The sequence below is a fragment of the Mustela nigripes genome, chromosome 17, assembly GCF_022355385.1.
Source record: "Mustela nigripes isolate SB6536 chromosome 17, MUSNIG.SB6536, whole genome shotgun sequence".
Lineage (NCBI taxonomy): Eukaryota > Metazoa > Chordata > Mammalia > Carnivora > Mustelidae > Mustela > Mustela nigripes.
Genome location: NC_081573.1, coordinates 57,344,403 through 57,360,608, shown reverse-complemented (window position 1 = coordinate 57,360,608; position 16,206 = coordinate 57,344,403). Strand labels below are relative to the sequence as shown.

The window sequence follows — 16,206 nt, the reverse complement described above, 5'->3', positions numbered from 1 at the left end:
ACCAGCGTCAGGTTCCCCAGTTTCTGTGGAGAATCTTTCTCCGGGAAAGGGCACGTCCTGTTCCAACTTGCCCGGGGGGCCACGAGATTCCCTGAGAACCATCTTGCTCGTCCTTGGCCGATGGCTGAGCTCTAGGACAAACCCGTCTGCCGGCAGCTGATTTCCCCAGAGCCCGCAGCCCGCTACCACCACATTTCACCTGGCAGTTCATATGTTCAAAGGGGGGCGGGGCATCCCATGCAGATGTTCTGTAAAAGCTGATGGTGGGCCGCTTTGTATCCTTCCAGAAGGGCTTTCGTGAAAGGTGTGGGATCACATGCTATGCCTTCTGCTGACCTGGGACCTCGAGCAAGTGACCCACTGTCCTGAACCCTCCGTTTCCCTCCGTCTAAAACGGGAACGGCAGTAATAGCACTGTTCAGGGACCCGTGAGATGCTCAATGTTCAGCCGGGAATCTGGCCGGGGACAAGCGTTCCGTTAGCAGTCTGCGGTAGAAGATGACAGTGAACGTTCTGGTCTGCTCCCTTTACTACTGGAAAGGAAGGATTTATGGTCTTCCTTTTCTTATGTTGATGTTGGAACCAATGTTTATGGCTTGTAAATGTTAAAAATATAAACCTGTGGTAGAAACCCACAGACTGTGCATTTTGTCCCATTACGGACGTGTCCACGGTCACACCTGGTCAAGCGCCGAGGTTTGCGTTTCCAACACCTGAAATACACTTCAGTTACAGCGAGTGTTGCTTTAGGAAGTTGGACAACTCTGTGGCTGTGTCTCGGGAAGGCCGAGGACCCCGTCCCTCCCTGGGATGTAGCCGTGTTCACACGGGAGGGCAGATGCGCGAGGACGAGCGGGCGTGGGGGCAGAGCGTGGGCCTCTGCAGCCCAACCAGGGTGCCCGCTCCCTGCTGGCACTGCCCACACTGCATCCTGCGGCCGCTGGCTGAGAGCCGGGAGGGAGGAGGTGAGCAGGAGAGAGGGTCTGTTTGGGTGTGTTGTGGGAGAATGGGGCGAGCCAGCTCTGCCCCAAAGTCGGCCTGTGGGAGAGGCTCACCCCAGCCCCTCCAGGCCTTGGTGCTGCATCCGGATGGAGCCTGGAGCAGCTCCAGCAGCCTCTGAGTGATCCCCGGGGGCGGGGCTGGGAGGGGGAACTTTCTAGAAGGCCAGGCGGCCGTGGGGGGAGTACTCGCTCTGGAAGCCTTTGCTTGGCACCGGTGATCCCCAGAATCCGGTCACACATCCCAGAGAGACTGGCCATGGGGTCCGGGGAGAGGGAGACAGAGACAGAGACCAGAGAGACGGAGAGACCCAGCTGCTCTGGCCCTGGGTGCCTGGTGCCCCCTCTCCTGGGACTCTTCCCTGGTGCAGACCCTCCCCAACTCACCGTCCCTGTGGGGGCGCTCGCCGAGGGCCGCCCCCTGCCGAGGTCTGGGGACAATATGGAATGTCCTGGCCTTGTGCTACTGTGTGCGGAGGAGCTGGAGGAAAGCGGCACCCAGCCCCAGGACTCGTTCGAGCCACCAATTCCCAGGGGCCTCCGGGTCTCCATCCCGAAAAGTGACAACCGCGAGGTCGACTTGCGAGCATTTCTGGGGGAGTTGGGGGAACCCGCCGGGAGGCTCCCCTGCCGTCCCTGTCTGCGGCTCCCACACCTTCCTCCCCAACCGCCACCCCGACCTTCCCTCCGTTTTGTTCACCTGTTGCTCCTCAGGAGTCTCTCCCTCGGCCACCTCTGCGTTTCTTCACTGCCACGGCCTAGGGCCTGGGTCAGGGCCGCGCATCCCAAGGACACGGTTGGTGTCTTCTCTGCCCTGGGCTGAACCATGGCTCGTGGGGTGTCTGTGGGCGGAAAAAGGGGGTGACACACACGGACAGGATCCCAGATGCTAAGGACCGGAGGGATGGTCTGCGTGTGGGGGGCTCTGGGGTGCTGTCAGGGGCCAGCCGGCGCCAGCACCCCCCGCGCTGGTCTAGACCCACGAAGAGGGAATGTGGAGAGGACGGAGCCCTCCAGGCCGCTGCCTGGGCTCCCACGGCTGCTGTAAAGAAAATCACCACAAACTTGGTGGCTAAAAGCAGCAGAACTTTGCTGCCTCCCAGCTCTGGAGGCCAGAAGTCCAACGTCAAGGTGTCAGCAGGGCTGGGCCCCTCCGGAGGCGCGGGGGCGAGTCTGCTGGGTGCCCCTCTCCCGGCTTCTGGCGGCAGCTGGTGCTCGCACAGCACTCCTGTCTCCACCTCATACGGCCTTGTCCCGGGTCCGTGTCGCTCCTCTTCTGTGTCCTAGGAGGGCCCCCCCGACATCCAGAGTAACCTCGTCTTAGGGTCCATCATTGATCTGCACAGGCGCATTTTCCAAATAAGGTCTCATTCACGGTGCACCTCTCTTTGGGGAACACGCTACAGGCCCTGGGGCGCACGACGAGCGGTGTCCCACCCCGGGCTTGCGCTGCGGCCTCGTCACTGCCAGCCAGCTGGCCTCACCTCCGAAAGCGTCCGTCTTTCCATCCAGAGAATGAGTCACCCCACAGCACTGCCGGGAGGACTTACCGAGGTGGCCCGGAGAAAGCCTCCCACGCTGAACTTGGCCACACAGTAGGGCCTCGCTCACTGGCAACCCGGCATTCTTTTGACCTAGCAATTAGTGGCCAACCACACTCCCCCCGTCCACCAGACAGCCGCGCCCCCATTCCGGGACTTGAAGGCATCAGAAACGTGCTGGAAGGGGAGTCTCAGTCCCTTTCCGCAGGGCCGACGGGAGGACAGGAAGAGGGTCCCTGGGGGCTCTCTGGCTGGAAGGAGGCCTCCGGTTACCCCTCCGGCCCCCATGGCCTGCAGGCGGGGCTTCCCTGCGCCTCTCCCCTCCCGCTCCCCCGCTCGTGCGGGGCAGGGAGTGCCAGCCCAGACGTAGCCGTCCCAACGTTCCCAGCATGTCAGCCAACGGTGAGCCTCCCCCACACACCCGGAAGAGAGAATTCTGGAAGGCGCTCTGTGGCATTCTTGGATACCGACAGCTGCCTTCTGGAAGACGCGTGCCCCTCCACAAATGCCTCCTGGCTGGCCCTTCTCTCTGGCCTCCCCAGCCGTCCCCACCCCAGGCCCCCCAACATCCCGGCAGCAGGGGAGGGTCTCCCTGGGGGGCTCCCCCTGCCGGCCCCAGCTCTGTGGCGGGCTGAACCGGGTGACCTCTGGCCTCCCCGCTGGCATCCTGCACCCGGCGCCAGCGCCGGCCAGGGCAGGGGCCTTCAAGCAAGCCTGGATTAGAGGTTTGGGGTTTGGAACATCCACTCTGGGATAAAATCAGATTTAAAAAAAAGAAGAAGACAATTTCAGAGACACAGTCTGAAAAACAAAACAGCTTTCTTAGCTCCTTCTCTGAAATGACATCAGCGGCTACCACAAGGCCTGAATCGGCCCCGCGCCTCCAGCCGTCGGGGTGCATCATTTCTCCCCAAAACACCCACGGCCTCGTCCCAATCCCCGCCGGCCTGGAGCCACTCCTGGGGCTGGGGGTCGGGTGCAGGCCCCTGCTTTCCCACCATGCCCCAGGGGACAGGGCCAGGCCGGGAGACGGGCTTCTCAGCAGGTGCACGCCCGTCCCAGCCGTGTCCCCCGTGTGGGCATCCGGGTCGCGGGCTCCCGGCACCAGCTAGGCCAGAGCCCCTGCCGCCCCAGACCAGGCCCCGCGGCTGCTCTCCGCCCCTCGCTGGCGGGTGGACGTGCCTGGCGGCCTCCACGCGTGTGGAAACTGTAGGATGCTTTCAAGATGGATTTCTGTCTCATTGAAGCAGCAGCCCAGTTGCTCTGAAATTTGTTTGTCACCATGTACAGATGCACACAGAAAGCAGGAGCAGGAGGAAGTGCGACGGCGTGTCCACAGCCTGCGTGTCCGGGGCTGACGGATGATTTCCCCTAATTCCTTCCACTTTTGTGAAGATTTCCAACGCTGACTCCTGCAACACAAAACGTTATTTATTGAAAACTACCAACTGACTCTTGTCTCAGGGCCAAAATGAGCTACTTGAGAGAGTGGGAAGTCGGCCTTCGTGGAGAGCCGGGAGCCCCTGGGGACGTCTTCCTTTAAAAGAGACACTTTTTAAAAAACTCAAGGATAATCCGCATGGATGAGACGTCTGCTCCCCCGGGATCGCGCCTCCTTCGTTAGCGGCAGCGACTGACTGACTCACAGGAAACTTCACCGCTGGACCAGAGAGTGACTCTAACTCCCAAGCACGAACTGAGTGCTCGCCCCGGGCCTGGCCTCGCCCGCCACAGCCACCACCACATCCCGGCCGGGGACGGCCACGAAGTCGGACGGGGGTGCGGGAGGCAGGCCCCGCGTTCAGTCACTCAGCAAACCCCGAGCCTCCACCACCCACCAGGCTCGGTCTGGGGGGCGCGGGGACACAGCGGCGTAGCTAGCACCCCCGTTCCCGGCTTCTGCGGCCGGCGCACTTCCCGCAAAGAAAGAGGAGTGCAGGAAAGTCTTGGAAAATTCAGAAAATCCTTCTGGGGAGTGGAAGGAGCCCGGGGACAGCTGGGACGGAGGCGTGGGCCTCGCAGGGAGGGCTGTGGACTTCTGTCGTCCACTCGGAGTTCACGCGTTGACGTCCAGCTCTGCCGAATCTCAGAATGTGCCCGAAGCCGCGGATCAGAAGCCCCCTGGCCTGGCGCCGTTCACGCAGTGGCCAAAGGTCCTGTCTGGAGGAAATCTTGCCTGTTTGGTGCCGGGGAAGCTGATGGCCCTGGGTGGAAGCTGGGCTGTCCACCCACAGTCCCAGGTACACGTGCTCCTGGGGGGAAGCCACGTGCCCTGGGGCCGGCCTCTCCAGCGAGGTTGCCGAGGGCCCAGGCCTCCTTGTGCTAGCCAGGTGTGTGTGCCCAGGAGGGTGCGTAGGGACGCCCCAACCGGCGTCACCCTGACGGGGCCTCCTCCCCTGACCTTGGTTTCTGGCAGGAACAGGGCGGGGTGCGCACAGGAAACCCCAGGTCGCAGCCCCCTGACACATAGCCTGGAACTGGGGGCTCGTCGGGCTGTGGGCACATACCGCCAGGACACGATGGGGTTATCTTCTTGCACAAGAGGCTGCAGGTCCCGAGGCCCTGAGGGGAAGATGGTGACCCTCAGCCCTCGGTGTGCAGACCCTGCCCTAGTCCACGCCGTCAAGACAACCAGCCCAGGGCCCCAGCTGGGCAGGCAATATTTTAGCGGTCTGGTCTGGGGAAAGCGAGGGGCGGCTGGTTGATGGCCTCTTGACCCCCCGCCCCGCCACATCACACGCATTCTGATTCGCACAGACGTGTATTTGTGAGGCTGTGGGGAGACCCCAGAGCAGCCCGCGGCCCCCTCTGCTTCAGAAGCCCGTCACTGACCCTTGCAGGTCCCTGGGAGGCAGAGCCGAGGGCCACGGGTCGCCCGCCGGCCGGGTATCTGCGGACCCTCCGGCAAGCCGGGTGCTGCTGTGAGGGCTGGGACTGCGGCCTCGAACTGCATAGACGACACTCCCTGTCCTTGGGCGCTAGAGAGTTTTCTGAGCACTTACTAAGTACCAGAAACTGGCGGGGGAGGTGAGCGGCAAGTGACAGGGGTGCCGGGTTCTGGGGCCGGAGCGGGGTCAGAGGACGGCGCGGGTTCAGGCGTAGGGGCTGTGACCCGACCTGCTTTTCAAGGGCGACTTCAGCTGCTGGGTTGGGCGCAGACCTGAGGCGGGGGAGCCTGAGGGGTCAGCGCTGAGAAGGAATGAGCGAATGACGGCCTCAGGGCGCTGGAGGCCAACAGGGACCTTGGGGGGACAGTGCGGGGAGGGGCGCAGCGTGGCGTTCTCTGCTCGCTGCCCCTGCTGGTGGGGATGGCGGCTCCGGACACTGTACCCACCTCCCGTGGCTGCTCCACCAAGCGGCCACGACCTCGAGCCTTCGAACAACGCGCACTTACTCTCTCCGTCTGGGGCGGGAAGTCCGACGGCTCAAGTCAAGGTGTCGGCAGAGCGCTTCCTTCTAGAGTCCGGGGAGTATGTGTTCCTTGGCCCTGTGTCCAGCAGCCTGTGGGGGCGGCCAGTGGCCCCACGTCAATTCTCTGTGAGGCCCTATGTCTGCTGGTAAGGACCCTGTGACTACAGTGGCCCCACCCGGGGAATCCAGGGGCATCTCTCATCTGAAGTTGGGGCCGTTTTCCATCCGGCCGTGGGGAGGGCTGCCAGGCGCGCACGCCCCTCCCTGTCCCTGGTCTCGGGGGACCCTCACGACAGCCCAGGGAGGCTGATGCTTTCCAAGAATGTGACTGGGCCCCAGAGATGATGAGGAATCCTCTGGGGCCACACGGCCTGGACCTGGAGGACCAGGAACGACATCCTGGTCATGACACGGCTGTCGCCTCGCTGGTTAAAGACCCTGCATCTCCGGGTGGTGACCCCAGGGCCCTTGGCCTCCATAGGAAAGGGCTTCCCAGGAAGGACACGGGCAAGCCCATCCTGGACCACCTGGATTCCCCAAAAGGGCCCTTCCATTCTGAACAGTCATCTAGGAAAACCACATCAACTCTGAGAAAGAGGCACCCTGACTCCATGCCCATCACTACACCAGCAATCCGGGCGCCTGCTGCTGAGAGCACAGAGCTTCCAGGCCCCCAGCAGCGCCCTGCAGAACCCCTGGGGAAGGACAAGTTTAACAAGGCTGCCCCGCCTGGGTGCTGCGGCCGCGTCTCCCGGTGAGCCCGTGCGTTGGCCGAGGAGAGCAGACGCCGGAGGAGATGAGCAGCCTTGTGTCTTTTCATGTTTGTGACCAAAAGTGCTCGCTTCCTCGGCCCCTCTGCTCCTCCGGCTGTTCCTTTAAGAAGAAAAAGGAAGTGTGGTCCTGGCAGAGTTAAGCAGAGCAATAAAAAATAAATCTCGGTAATTGTTGTGGAGACAGAAAGCAACACAAACCGGACCTAAGTACATGCAGGAAAATGTCAGCATCGGAGGGCCGGCCGCTAGCGCTGCAACCCTCCGTCTCCCTGGAGTGGCCCCTGGGCGGGGACCAGCTCGTTTGATTTTCTGCATTCCTCCTTCTGGGGTTTCTTGGAATGTCAGACTACCGCGTTTTTCGTTTTTCTTTCTTCCTTTTTTTTTTTTTTTCTTTTTCCTGAAAAGGACGGGTGGTTTCAAAGATGGTGGAGAGAGCCTCACGCGTGAGCCTGAAGGAGGATGGGGCTGCACTGGCCCCGGCGGGCGCAGCGGCCCAAGGATGCCTCTGAAACAGCCAGCGTCCCTCCACTCCCGCCAAGAGGGAGTGTCCAGCACCACGTCTGCGACGCAGAAATGAGATGGGAGATTTCTACATTCCAGGGTTGGCGGAGCTTTGCTTCCAGAAAGAGCAGCTGTCTTCCCTCTGAGTCCCCCTCGTCACCGCAAAGCTGCTAGGTAGCTGTGAGGTGTCCAGGAGGACCGTAAGTGGGCACAGGAGGGTCGAGCCGGAGGTGACGTTCCTGGAGTGTGTCCTGGGTGCTCCCTCCCCAAACAGCCCTGATTTGCTGGAGGTGGTCCCTAGTCGCGCCAGGTGCCCCTGATGGAAGCTTTTCTTTCAGAAAGTTCTGGTTGTGATAGTGGATTGCCGGGGCCTGGGCTCGCCCATTTCCCAGATGAGGATGCGGAGACTCCGAGAGCGACAGAGAGGCCCAAGTCATCCCGGGGGCCGAGCCTGATGGCGTCGGGTGCCGTTGCCGGTGGGCGCAGCCTCCTCCTAATGCACAACAGCTGTGGGATTGAGGCGGACGCCCTGCAGAGCCCAGACAGGACCCCGGGGTTGGAGCGTCCATTGTCTGCCATGGTAACAACAAATCAGACTTCTGGTGGGGGGTGGGGTCACCTGACCTCTCTCCCAGACGTCCAGTCCCCGCTGAAGGTTAAGACTCAAAGATAAGCTGTTTGCTTGACTTGAAGAGGCCCCGTTGTTCCCCGCCAGCACCTTGGGCCGGCTGTTGGGTGCCTGTCCTTGGCTCTGTCCTGGGTTTGGAATTCCAGGTATATCCAACAAAGCTTAGTGGCACCCCAAGTGCTAGACTCATAGCAGGGACCAGCTCCCCGAGGCCTCCCCAGGAGACAAAGATCCCCTCTCCTTCCACCTAAAAGTGCATTCTGAGACCTTTTGCCTCCGGAGGCTTATACGCCAGCTCTGGTTATCCGGGCCGTGGAGGGGTGTGCTGGGCTTCTCCTAGTAAATCAGAAATTTGGACATTAAGTGAACGGAGCGGGGAGCCAACCCTCTGGCTTGAGCTCTGAAGCAAGACCCGTTAACTGTCTGGGAACGACACGTGGTGGGGGATTAGCGGGTTTACAGACTCCAAACAACGGAAGAGGGGGAGGGGAGAGCTCCAGCCGCCCGGCTGGATAAGGGAGGCCAGTGGGCATCGGGGTGCGGACCCGCCTGGCTCCACTAACTGTGTGACCATGGGTGGGGCCTTGGGCTCTGGGGCCTCCTCGGCACAACAGGGCTGCGTACTTCACGGCTGGCCACGCCGGAGTCAGTGTTTTCATTTCATCATCCAGGGTTCAGAGAAGGAAAGTGATCTGTCCACGGTCACACAGCTTGGACATGAAGACAGCAGGATAGGAATGCAGGGCTCTTGTCTGCCCTACACGGCCCCCTTCCTCTACGTTCGATGAGGTGACCCACGTGACCCAGGAATGTGAGATCAGAACCGGTCCCAGGAATGAGCCAGAAAACCGAGCCGTGCCGCCCTCTTTACCAACGGAGCTGGGACTCCACAAGATGTGCCCCCCACCCCGTGTCCACGGACGTGCCTGCTTTCCGGTGGCTGTCGGGATAGAGGCACACGCCCTGGACCACGCCAGTGCGGCTGTTTGATGGCATTCCCAGCCCAGCGGGGAGAAGGAATTAGCACAAACCTCCAGAGAGAGCCTGTTCTCATGAAATCCACAGCCCGGCGGGGCGGCTGAGAGCGGGAGAACAGCTCAGTCTGGTTTCACATTCTCTTATCTGCTGGCTTGTTGGCCCCGTCCGCAGCGTCCTCGGCCCCACGAGAGAAGGTCTGGCACAAGATGGGGACAGTAATCCCGGACTGGGAAAAGTTGAATCCCACGTCTCTACCTAGAGCCCATCATCATAGCCTCCTGCTCCTGTTTGGGCGGGGGGGGTCACAACCAGGCTCTTCACGAGAGGATCACAGCTGCCGGGGGTCCCCTTCCCCTCAGAGCTGTCTTCTACAACCTGGAAAACCTTCTCTCGATGCCCTTGGTTTGGGGCGGTTTCCTGGCGTTACCAAGCACCCCGAATCTAAGCGGTGGGAACTTTCCCTTGGCACAGGGCAATCCCAGGAGCTCATGGCCAACCTCTCCGGTGGCGTCCGTCCATCGCCACGTCCATCACGGGGCCGTCATCCACCAGGGAGCGTGTCCCCGGCTCTGCGACGAGGCTTCCTCCACACAGATCCGGACCCGGGAACCTCTGTACGCAGAGTGGGAAGACGGCCCGGCCGAAGAGGGACCCACGCGAGCGGACGTGCTCCCTCGCAGACGCTTGCCCCGTCCTGTGGATTTGCAGTTTTGAAGAGTAAAACATGAACATTAACTTAGTTCCAAAAATCAAAACGATTCAAAAAATGTACACTTGGACGGTTCACTCCATCCCTAATCCCTCCCTCATTCCCACACCCTGCAGGGACTCAGTCTCCTGAATGATTTCTGGTCTTCCCTTCCTATATTGGGGAGGGATAATACATATATAATAATGTGCATACGTGCGTGCGTACACGGACATACATGTGCCTGTGTGCATATATGTGTATCAGAACCGCACAGATGCGGGGCACCTGGGGGGCTCAGCCGGTCAATCGTCTGCCTTCAGCTCCGGCCCTGGTCCCGGGCTCCCTGCTCAGCAGGAGGCCTGCTTCTCCCTCTCTCACTCCCCTGCTTGTGCTCTGTCTCCCGCTCTCTCTCCATCTGACAAATAAATAAATAAAATCTTTTAAAAATATATATACTTGTGCATAGTACATGTTCTCTGTGGAATACAGCGTACCGTACTTTCTTAAACTTGGGTGACCCCCCCTCGCCCCGGCCGCCGCCCGCATGAGGCCCCCCCCCAGCTGTTCTCCTCTTGACCGCGGCACCGTGCGGATACCCCCTGGGTTAGTGACTCCACCTGATCTCCTACGGGTGGGCATTTCGTGATTTCCAGTACTCTGCGGCTGTAAGTAGCGTTAGAATGAATGACACGTCAAGTGCGCCTTCTCACCTCCGGGGACGGTGTCTCGCATGTGGCTCACGCCGGCAGCCGTTGAATTCTGCACGTACAAGGGTGCAGGCTCGGTCTGCCCCGACTGACTGACCTACCGCCCGAGGTGCCCCAGCATCTCAAGGCCTCGTTTCTGAACGGGGGTGGAAACAGTCCCCTCCCCAGCGGTCACCGTGGGGGTCAAAGGAGCTACGGTGTAAACATGCCCAGAGCAGCGCGTGACGCGTGGGGAATACCAGGAGTGCGCTCCGTGCGGACCGTGTCGGGCCCCGCCGGGCTGGGAGATGGCAACAACAGGCTTGGGGGGAAAAAAAAAAAAAAGCCCTGAATTGTACCAATTGCCCATTTCCATGGTGTAAAGACTCCCACGCTTGAGGTCAAGCTCAGCGCACAGCCGTCACTCCACTCGGAGCCGGCGAGCCGGCCCCCGCACACCCCAGTGCCCTCCGACCTCCCGCCCCCGTGGGCGCACGCGGCTGGCGGCGGAGGCTTGCGTGGGCCTCCCCCTCGCCGGGCTCCCGTCCTGTCTCGCGCCCCCGCCCTCCTCCCCCCATCCTCCCTGAGAACTTCCGCATTACACTCCTTCCCACACGGCCTCACGCCCCCGGGTCGGCTCCCCGGGAGCCCACCCCAGACTGCCCCTCAAGATCCTGTTTTCCCTGAAAAGCCTGAAGTTCGGGTCGGTTCCCACAGGAGGAACGTCCACAGGCTTGCCAGTCCTCTTTTCTCTTAGCCCGGCTATAATGGTCTCCAGGGTGTTGTGTATGTCCATGCCCCAAGGTGTATCTGTCCGTGGCCCCTGACTCACCGAGTGAGGTCCTCTCCAGTGACTCAGCCATGCCATTTCCTGCCCACAACCTTCTAGGACTCTTTCACTTTGACACAGCGGAGACCAGCCCACCCCTGATTCACCAGCTCATATTTTTTGTCACATCCTGTACTTTCCCCGAGGATTTTTCTGTTCTCTTTCTGACCAGGGCTAGCGCCAACCAGCCCACAGCACCAGAGAGCAGAAACACGGCCAGGCAGACTCCAGCGTCATTCCAAAGAATAAAGAGGCGGCCGTGGGAGGTCAGGAGGTCCTTGGCCCTTCCCTTGCCGGAGTCGAATTCGCCATGTTGAAATGTGCGTGGTCTCTGAGCCCCCCTCCTGATCTCCCCCAAAAAGGCCATGGCCGGAGGGGGGACCACATGGCGTCCCATGTGGTGGAAACGTGAAAGGATCACCCGCCAGCGAGTGTGATCCTTCTGGAAACGGTTCAGACCATTCGTGTGCTCTGCACTTTTCCCTCCAGTCCATAAGGAAGGAGAGCATCAGAGAGAGGCAAAGGTTCCTGCAGGAATCCAGCCCACAGGGGGGACATAGTGAGCCGACGTGGCAGCCTTACAAACAGCTTGTCCACGAGCCTCCCGTGGACACCCCCTCGGAGAAGACGCTGGAGTATGTGAGGTTGGGCTCCGCAACGAGCACATGAGGGGCTGCCCCCAGGGCGACCACCCTCAAGTTCCAGAGGAAACAGCTAAGTCAACAAAGGAAACACCAGATCCCAGGCGGCAGAGCCCCCCCGGGAGGACTTCTCTGGGAGGACTTCTCTGGGGTCCTCCGCTCCGCCTCAGGTCGCCCCCGCACCCCGCCGTGAGTTCCTGACGGATTAGCTGGGGGTGCAGACATGTGCTTTGGGGTGAAATTTGGTTGTTGTTCCTACTTTTTACAGGGTTCATGATAGCTTATTTTAACCTGTAGGCCTGGACGGCATCTCCACACCAGTCGAGGATTCGGCCGCCTGCCTGGTGGCAGATGGGACCTGCGGTACAGACTGCGCGCGGGTCCCTCCCTGCTGAGCCCCACTGACCACCCAGAACATCTCCTAGTAGTCATTTTTAAAGAAAACCCAAACCAAGAAGCAGAAAGAGAATAGGAAACGGCAGGATGTGTCCAGACGCGGGGTGTCACTGACGAAAGGAAACCGGAGGACGGGCCCCCGGAGGTGAGTGTGCGCGCGGCCAACACCCAGCCCAGGGTGCGTGCGGCCGGAGCACCCCCTCCTTCGGTCTCCCGAGATGTTTCCGTTCAAGGGGGTAGAAAGGGGATATAGTCCGGAGAATCTTCTGGATCCGTGAATGAATTGCCATGATTAAGAGCACATGCTTTGGACTCAGAGCCTGAATTTAAGTCCTCAGTCTGCTCCTTACGGGATGTGTGACACGTGGAGAGGGCCAAGCCCTTCCTCTCCCCGCATCGGCTGCAGGCCTGGCAGGTGCGTGGAGGTGATGGCACATGCGGCATCGAAAGGGGCTTGCCGAGCTGTCATCTGCCTGCCGAGCTCTCAGCACGGGGGGCTGCTCCGGTTTTCCTGACAGGCCCCGTATTGGAAATAGATCAATTGTTGAGCACACAGGGCTCGTGTGCCCACAGCTTTGTAATAATGCGCACCAGCTCTACATGATGCGCACGGGCTCTCACACACGTGCTCACACACGTCTCCAGGAGGGTAATATTCTCCAGACCACATTTTAAGGGCCTGTGCGATTTGGGCAAGATTCTTGCTGCTGCTTTCCCAGCAAATAAAGTTGTCCGAATCTGTTTACGCTCAAATTTATATAAAGAGCGTCGTTAGCAGGAGCATGGACTGAGTGTCCACCCCATGGCACGGAAACAGGCTGAGGATGCTGGTTCCCCAGTTCTGCAGAGGGATTTGTTTTAATGGATTACGCACAGTGATCATAGACCCCGCGCAAAGCCTCATTTACTCTGGAAATTCCTGAAATGGCTGTTCATTTTTCCAAGTTCTTTTTTTTTTTTTTTTGTCCCATTGAAAGTTCACAAACACCGTCTAAAAAAAGAAAAGCATTAACATACATACTTTTGTAGATTAGGAGACACAGATGATTTGATAGAAAGCAGGTTCGGGGGGAAATATTCATGATCATGAATCAGCTCTCTGGCTTTCTTTTTTTTTTAATCTATGGAAACCCTGATAGCAAAGAAACGTTGATTAAATAAATTCACAGTAGATTCAAGGGTGCTGACGGCCTGAAGTCTGAGACTCTGGATTAGCTCACGGTGCCAGTAACGCGGCGGGGGTTGGGGCGGTGCGCAGATGAGTTAGGAAAAACACACTTATAAACACGCTCTTCAGGACGTCACGTGAGGAGCTGACCCTCCCCGAACATCATGCCCGCAGGGCTGGGCTGTCCGAGCGGTTCGGAGCGGTTCGGACGTGCTCGGAGAGAGACAGTCTTTCTTTCTGCAGACCCGGCGACAGCAGGATTTCTGGACCGTGTCTTCCGCACGGCTGTGGCGAGGACACGGAGCGGGATTGGGGCTGACCAGCATCCGCAGAGGAGATGAGAAAAACAGCCCCCATGCCAGGTCCACCACCCCGGCCTCAAGACCACAGGCACAGACGGGACCCCAGGGGGCGAGCGCTTGGCTTGAAAATAAGAACAATGGACGGAGGCTCGATCTTCCCGTCGGCGTCAATGTAAGGAGCCGCGGAGCGGCCTGAGATGGCACAGGATGCCGCCAGACGTCAGCTGGGGGTTCGACAGCTCTAGAACCTCATTCAGGCCATGGGCGTCGGAATCAGCATGGCGGTGCGGCCTCCTTCTGGGACCCTCTCCCCACAAGAACGCAGATGCTCATGGACACAACCCGTGGGGCACAAAATGGCCCCATCAAGCCTCCCTCGGACCGTGGGAGATCTAGTGGAAGAGTGTAGCTCTCTGGGGGGCCCGTGGGGTCTCTCCTGCGGCCGCCACCATGCTGGCCCAACCTGCCCTCTTGGCCCCGAACCATCCTCCACGTTGTCTGTCTCCCGCTCCGCTGCTCCCTGCTGCGGCCTGTCCTCCACCGAGTACAGCGGCGAGGGCCTCCGTGGTCCGACCAGGCTTCTCTGCAGAACCAGGTGGCTCTCCGTCCTTCATGAGAAGGGAGACACGCCGTCCTGGCCACGAGGCCTGAGTGCGCTCTACCCTGCTGCCCGCCCAACCTCCTGCCCCCTCGCTCCTCAGCCCGGCCAGGCTACTCCCCGCCTCGGCCCAGAACGTTCTTCACCTGGCCTCATCTCCTCACCCGTACTTCCCAGCAAGAGCGCCGCATCCGCCCTTAGAAATCTCCCCTCCACAGCCCTCACGACACCCCCTAATTTCCTCATGTGTGTTTGGCCACACCTTGTGCAACCCCGAGAGCAACCGAGGCCCCCGGGTGGAGACCGGGGTGGCTGGTGGCTGCAGCGGTCCCAGCCAGCCCCTGCCCGCGGCAGGTGCTCCGGATGTGTGCGCTACGGGGGCAAGTGGACAGATGGAGGGGGGCGGGCAGCGCGTCTTCACGAGTGAATGACGCTGCTCAGCCCCGCAGGGCTCCCGGGGGGAGCTCAGGAAGTACCTGCTCTGTCATTCTGCTAATTCCCGTCCCGTGGACCCGGGGAACCGAGAGGGAGACATGAACCACATCTTCTGTCTCAGACTGTCTTCAACCTGTTTCCCAAGTGCCTAGAACACATAGTAGGTGCTCTGTAAGTCTTGTGGAATGGGCCAAATCCCATGTGCTTGCAGCACATTGTATGCAATGCATACCCTTTGTCTGTAAATTGGGGGAGTTGGGCATATTTATAATAAGCATCCAAACGAGTTATATTCTAGGTAGCGTCTCTCCAAGTGTTGTCCATTAACATACTCAGTCCTGAGACTGCAGTAGGTGGTGACTCAAGGAAAAGCACATGTGCAGTTGTCTGAGTTGTGCGCTGAACAAGCCTTTTCTTTTCCCTAGAACAACACTTTTTCCTGAAAGAACAAGCAACAGACAATCTGGTTTTATTCAGACTTACATGACTGGCAGGCATCTTCATGAAAGGAACAGAGTGAGCCCACTGTAACTGGAAGGAAAACACCCTGACAGTTTGCTGCAATGAAAAATGTGAACTTTCAGGTAAAAATGAGAGTTTTGGAAAATGTGTATTGGCCCCTACAAGATCAACAGCTTCCTAATTCTTAAAGACTTTTCTAGGGATATCGGTGGCGATGTTAATCCACATGATGTTTAAAATACCATATAATCAAATGCGTCCACGTTTGGAATGTCCAAGCCAGCGTTTTCCAAGCAACCAGCACCCGATGTTTCAAAATGATCCCTAGGGAAGTGGTGCACTCAGACACCACTTCTAGACACGCCAAAGGACTTCAGTGTCACAGAGAACACAGGGTTGTCCGCGTGATTTCAACTCACACCTTGCAGCGAAGCTTTGCAACACGGCCACTTGCCGAATTTTGGTGTAGTATTAAAGAGACCAAGCCCAGGTGTCTGGAAACGCTCGCGCTCCAGCTCTCCACGCCTCCGAGCGGGGCTGATCTTCCGCGCGCTCTCACCTCAACAGGGCAGCAGATGGAAGTCAGAAGCAGACGTAAAAACTGAGCGTCTCCTGTGATACAAGCCACTAAGGAGATTTGCTCAAGTGTAGGTCGATGCCGCTCTTCTCACTGGTTTTCTTGTTTTTGGAAGGTATTGTTACTTTTCCTTCCAAAAGGAATTATTTATGGGCACCCATCCGGCTCGGTCACAAGAGCATGCAACTCTTGATCTCGGGGTCATGAGTTCGAGCCCCACGTTGGGCGTAGAGATGACGTCAATAAATAAAACTTGGAAAAAAATTTTTTTATTAATTAATTATTTAGGTTGTGGGTTTATGACTGTCATTTTTTGAATAAATTAATACTCTAAATCTTTCTCTGTTTTAAACTCTAATACAGTGGATACTAGCGGGCATACCCAACCCAGACCAAACTCTAGGTCTCTTGGTAATTTTTAAGATTGGAAGGGGGTTCTGAGACGGAAACCTTTGAGAACCACCCTTCAAACTATGTACTTGGTGAAATTTCCCCCCAAGCTACACTCCACCTAGGAATAAGAAAGCTGGGTGAGTTTCGGCGCGTGATCACTTAGCCTCCGAGTTCCTAGGGGACGGGCCTTCTAGAGGA

At 58.9% G+C, this 16,206-nt stretch overlaps 1 long non-coding RNA gene across 1 annotated transcript; it reads right to left on the bottom strand.

Moving 5' to 3' along the window:
• Positions 1-3,373: 3,373 nt before the first annotated feature.
• On the bottom strand, positions 3,374-6,023 carry LOC132005455 (uncharacterized). Its single transcript, XR_009400796.1, has 3 exons — positions 5,934-6,023; positions 5,047-5,101; positions 3,374-3,951 (listed from the first exon to the last, which is right to left on the bottom strand). It is a non-coding gene; the product is annotated as an uncharacterized LOC132005455 (long non-coding RNA).
• Positions 6,024-16,206: the final 10,183 nt, after the last annotated feature.